The sequence below is a fragment of the Dasypus novemcinctus genome, chromosome 21 (genome assembly GCF_030445035.2).
Source record: "Dasypus novemcinctus isolate mDasNov1 chromosome 21, mDasNov1.1.hap2, whole genome shotgun sequence".
Classification (NCBI taxonomy): Eukaryota; Metazoa; Chordata; class Mammalia; order Cingulata; family Dasypodidae; genus Dasypus; species Dasypus novemcinctus.
Genome location: NC_080693.1, coordinates 56,623,817 through 56,629,232, shown reverse-complemented (window position 1 = coordinate 56,629,232; position 5,416 = coordinate 56,623,817). Strand labels below are relative to the sequence as shown.

Here is a 5,416-nt window from a genome sequence, read left to right as displayed (position 1 = left end):
CATATATATGGTGGGAGAGAGAAAAGTGGCCCATAATCCGTCCCTACTGAGATCTGCCCTGTCATCGGTGCTCATGGGTCCTGTTTTCAAGGAGCATAACCAAGGTGGGTCGGAAAGGACTATCCCCTCGAGACTCGATGAAGACTTGAAAACCCCCTTGCCTTCAAGAGTGTCTGGCTTTGTATACCATCCACTGCCCATCAACCTTTCTGAATCTCAGCCCCAGCCTGAGATGAGCTATGGATAGTTCCTGGTTACTGCTTTGTGGAGTAAAAGCTGCACTCCTCCTGCTTTGTATTCCATCTGAGCCAGGTCCCCGAGGTTCTGCCAGCCACTTATCCGAGACTCTGACTCTTTTTTGAAACTGGAGAGATCTGACCGATTGTCCACAGCCTGTCTGCACTGACCCAAATAGTGCAGAGCTGATACTTGGGATGCCTCTGTTCTATCAAAGTGGGATTTGAAGTTAGAGGAGAGCTCTGGGCTCCTAATCTGTTTTAGTGCTGGATCACATGGGTTTAAACTAGTCCATCTATCCTCCTTCAGAGGATTCCAGAGTTTTAAGAGGGCAGGTTTAATATTCTTCCTTTAAATTTGAAAATCACCCACAAAAAAAAATTTTTATTTCTATTTGGTCCCTGTAGGGTCTGTAGTTTTTCCAAGATTGGAGGGGATCATAGAGATTATTGGTCCCTGATGCCAGAAATCTTTCCTTAGAGACATGAAGATCTTTTCTCTCTCCCTCACGTTGCTCTTATTGGCTGGGGTGGGTGTTCTTGAAGACTTCTGTGTGGAAACTAACACCAGGGGTTCAGATCTACAAGTTTAGAAGGATAGCAAAGCTTTCTCCTATGAAACCATTTCAGGCTGTCCCTGATTAGGAGATATATGGGGCTCCCCTTTCTACTTTCTCTTGAATAACAGGAAGCCCCAAATTCCCTGGTTACCCACTGCCAGTTGGTGTTTGGGGATTGGGAGGTTCTCCCAGGTCATTCCATGCTACAGATCTGTGCTTGGGTGGCTGAGTGGCTGGCCTTTCCCAAGTCAGAGTCTTTCCCAAGTCAGAGTGAATTGACCTCAGGACACCGACTGTCGGTCTTGTGCTTCCAGGCAGCATACGCTGCCTTGGTGGGAGCCAGAGGAGGCGTTGATGCAATTTTGGAGCTTCCAGTGATTCCCTGATTAACCCTCCCCATGCCTTCCCTTGGGGGGAAGGGGCTAGGGAGGTGGTGTGGGGAGAATAGGGGTGTTTGGGAAAAAGAGTTTCACCTGTTCTATTATAGACGTTGCCTTATTGTGGATGTTGCAGATGTTCCCTATTATTGTAGATGATGTTGCAGTTCAGATAGCACACAGCTGCTTGGTAGTTTCCAATAAATACAAGGTGGAAACTAGGGTCGAGGCTCTCAGTTCCAGAAGCTGTGCGTCCCCTGGTCCCATTTTTATCTCCTCTCTTGTGTCCCTCTCTGACCTTCATTTTGTAAAGTTCTGCGTTGCCTTCCCTTCGAGCAAACCTACTGCTGAGCTGGTTCTCAGTAGGGGTGGGGGGTGATCGGGTCCCAAAAGTCAGGCAGACTGGGACGTGAGGTAGTAGAAGCACCCTGACCTCAGGGTGGTTGTCTGACCCCAGCTCCATTGTCTACCAGATCCTCGGGAGCTCCCTCCCAGGCTGAGGGACTACTTTGGTCTGGACTCCCCAGCTCCAACCAACAAGATCAGGACTCCCAATTTCTTATTCCTGCGGTCAACCTGGGAACTTTCTCTAGAAATGGGGCTCAGTCCCAGAGGTCCTGATGGCTGGCGCGGGAAGCATACCTCATCTCCCCATCCCCCACACCTTCTCAGTAACCTCTGGGACTTGGCACAGGCCCAGCCCAGACCTCTGGCTGCCCCGCTGGTGTGTGTGTGCGTGGGGTGGGGGGGATGGAGGGATGTAGACAGGGGTTAGGGGTGCTTTCTATTGTCCTTTGATTGGAATCCCCCCATCAGTCTATCCGTGGGTTGAGTCCTTTGCCGCCTGCGGACCCATCTGCCTGTTTTTTTCTAGCCTCAGGAATCACCCGCCCCAAGGAGCACAGGCCAAATCTTGGACAAGGCGAAGCCTAGACAGACGGTGGATCAGCCCCTCATCCCAGGACCTTGGAGGCCCCAGATCCACGCCTGTCCTTTCGACTCGGCGCGTTGCAGGTGGTAGAATTCAGGAGAACCAAGGAGAATCCACCATCAAGACCAGTGCCAGCCTAAGGATTTCGCCCCTTTGTCCGAGACACCCACTTCCCTTCCTTCCGCGTGTGTAAACACCTAGTCGGGCAGATATTTCGATAATGGGACCGAGGACACCTCACTCAGCCGGGTTTCTCTGCTGCTCACGGATAGCAAAGCGGCTCCGCCTGCGGGCGCGGTCTCCAACTGCCAGAGTGCGCGACCGGAGAGCGTGGGAGCCTCCTTCCTCCCGCCCCAGAAGCCTCCTCTACGCCAGTGGGTCTACCCGGCGCTCTATGGATCCCCACCCTGCGCGTGGAGCCGTTTATCTCGAGGCAGAGGTTCCCGCTGAGCCGAAACCCGCTTAGTGCGACGGCGGGCGGCGCCGCTGCCTGCGCTGTGGCCGGTGCCCCGCGCCTGCACACCTCCACGTCCCCGCCCGCCGCCCTCTCCTACGCCTTTGGGGTGGTGCCCGCAGATCTCGTCACATCATCAAGTGTATGTACCTTTCATTTAATCCTGGCAGTAATAGTACTAGATCGGAGAAATCGTTACTCCCCCTTTGAAGATCAGCAAACAGGTTCAGAAGATTAATTTGTCCAGTTTCTAGAAACTAATGAATGATAGAGCCTGTATACCTATCCCAGTTTTTCTGGCACCAAAATGCAGACTTATTTCACTTCTCTTCCCCAGTCAACACTAAATCGTTAACAATGTTTAAAATGGAAATAAATCTCACAAGATACAAATTGATACTAAAATAGACCTAAAATATTTGGTGAAATATTAAAGGGCTCCAAACTATTGACTCTGGAATAAAGGAATGAATCCATTTAACACCCAGTAAGTTTTGACAAGTGCCCCCCGCCCCCACGGGACAACTTCTATTAATGAAACTACAAAGGAGAAGACAGCTCTGCCCTCCACCAGCACCCCACCCCCATTCCCCACTGAGGCTGCCCAGTTTCACTTCCAAGTCCATTTGAACAACAAAAGAGCTGCACCTGGGGAAATGTCACCTGCAGTTGAATTGTCTGAGGCTCCAAACTTATAACCTCTAATAGCTCTGCTGCCCACACGGACAGCAATGCAGAGAAGAAAAACGTGGTTATGTCAACCTGGTGCCAAACACCTTCCAATTCTGTCCTCGCCATTGAGAAGATGGGTGGCACTGAGGATTCTGAACTTGATCCTGTGGATAACCTTCAGGACACACTTTCTCCTTGAAAGTGAGAGTTGAGAGTTGATGTGTGTTTGGTTTTCTGCGATATGGATCCACAGTTCAATTGGTTTGTTTTCTAATGGCAAATTCGAAATATACACAAGAGTATATTCAACCCCCATGTACTCATCATTCACCTTCAACAATTTTCAACTTATAATAGCCAATCTAGTTTCATATACCTCTTCTCTATGATTTTTTTCTGGAGTATTTTAAAACAAGCCCAAGACATCATTTTACCCCAAAAATACTAAAATACTTCAGTGTGACTCTGACAGATCTGTGACAGATAAAGACTTAAAAAATATATATATATATATATATATATAACCTCCATGCCATTATCACACTTAACAAAATTAACAATAATGTCTCAATACTATCCTTGTTTTAATTTGTTCAATTGTCTTTAAAATGTGTTTTTACAATTGGTTTACTCAAATCAGAGGCATCCATGCTTCCAGAGGGAACTAAAGGGCATGGTCTGTTCTGTGGTGAAATGGCCAGCTTGCTCTGCCAGCTTTGACTCTTTCCTGCACCCAGGACATCTCTGACATGAGGAGCCTAGATTTCTGTCCCAGCTCTGGCATGGATGTCCAGCTGTGTGTCCTTGGGCTGGTCATCTCTCTTGACCTCAGTCTCCTAATCTATAAAATGGAAGTGATTATCCCTGCTCAACCTTCTTCACAGGGCTCTCTGGAGACAAACAAGTGAGGGAAGAGAAGACTTTATAAAGAGTATGGTGTGTGTGTAGCTAAGAGGTTGTTTCTCTCATAGTTTGTGGTTTGCCCAAGGAGAAGGTAAGGAATTCCACTGGGGGAAGAGGTGCCAGTCAACCACCTTGTTCTTTTCTTTTGTTTATGGAAGACTGTCCCCTCCCTCCAAGCTAGGAAGATACCAGAGTTTAATGATGCCCAGCCCAAGGAGCTGTGACCTCCTGGCAAGGAGAAGAGTACCTGGATGCCCAACTCTTCTTCCTCAGGAACCAGTCAAGGAGCCTGGATTTTTTTTCCCAAATTCTACTCAATTTATTCATTTTTTAAAAAGATATTACATTTAAAAAATATGAGGTCCCCATTTGCCCCCATCGCCCCCACCGCACCACTCCCCCCACACAGTAAAGGAGCCTGGATTTTATTTTAGCCCTGACACCCCCTCCCTAAAAAGACATACACTGCTCATTCCCCTCCCTTCTTTGCAGGGTTTCCAGCTTTGGTGCACCAGTCACTCCAAAGCCCCAGCTTGTCTCCTAGAGGAACTCCAAGGAACACTGGCCGGATCCAGGTCCAGACGCTGAAGACCCCTCCTCCCACTTCCCACTGTCATAAATTGGCTCTGCCCTTCCAAGTCAAAGTCTCCACTGCCCCTACCTTGTTCTCTGGGACTCTGTGAGCCAATGCAGAAAGCAATGTAAACATTGAGTCCTCACATTTTTCATTTCCAAACTACACCTAGCTCATAAAAAGCTGGCAAATGTAATAAATTCTCCCCTGCAGGACATGGTTTTAATTAATTATTGGGTTATTCAAGGTGACTCATGTGTGAAACACAATTTGTCCTCGTAAACTGAATCTCACATAATCCATCCTGAGTAATGGGCTGTTCGTCTTCATCTCCAGAGACTTAGGTCAAACATATTTATTCTTCAAGGTTCTTGGCATGAAATATAAGTGTGACTTCAGCTTAAACAGAGCCCACTCAGCCGGTCAGGGGTACTAAAAGATTGGGTGTTGTTTTCCCAATTGCTGATTTGATGGGGTTTCTTTTTTAGAAAATCTGATTTGACACACTAACATACCACATACATATATATTTTAGTCATTTGATTCGCAGTATGTGCAAAGGATATGTGAAGCCATCTCATTGCAGAATAACAACTTATGGTAAATTTTGTGTCTGCTGGCATGGCAGCCATAGCTCCTCCAGTTGCTGGGTCTCTGAAATTTGGTTTTTAGCATCCAAGATCCATGTTTGTCTCCCATCCCTAGGTTT

At 47.7% G+C, this 5,416-nt stretch overlaps 1 long non-coding RNA gene across 1 annotated transcript; it reads left to right on the top strand.

Moving 5' to 3' along the window:
- Positions 1 to 1,954: 1,954 nt before the first annotated feature.
- Positions 1,955 to 4,922, top strand: LOC131274865 (uncharacterized). The gene is made up of 2 exons (XR_009182188.1): positions 1,955 to 2,700; positions 4,626 to 4,922. It is a non-coding gene; the product is annotated as an uncharacterized lncRNA (long non-coding RNA).
- Positions 4,923 to 5,416: the final 494 nt, after the last annotated feature.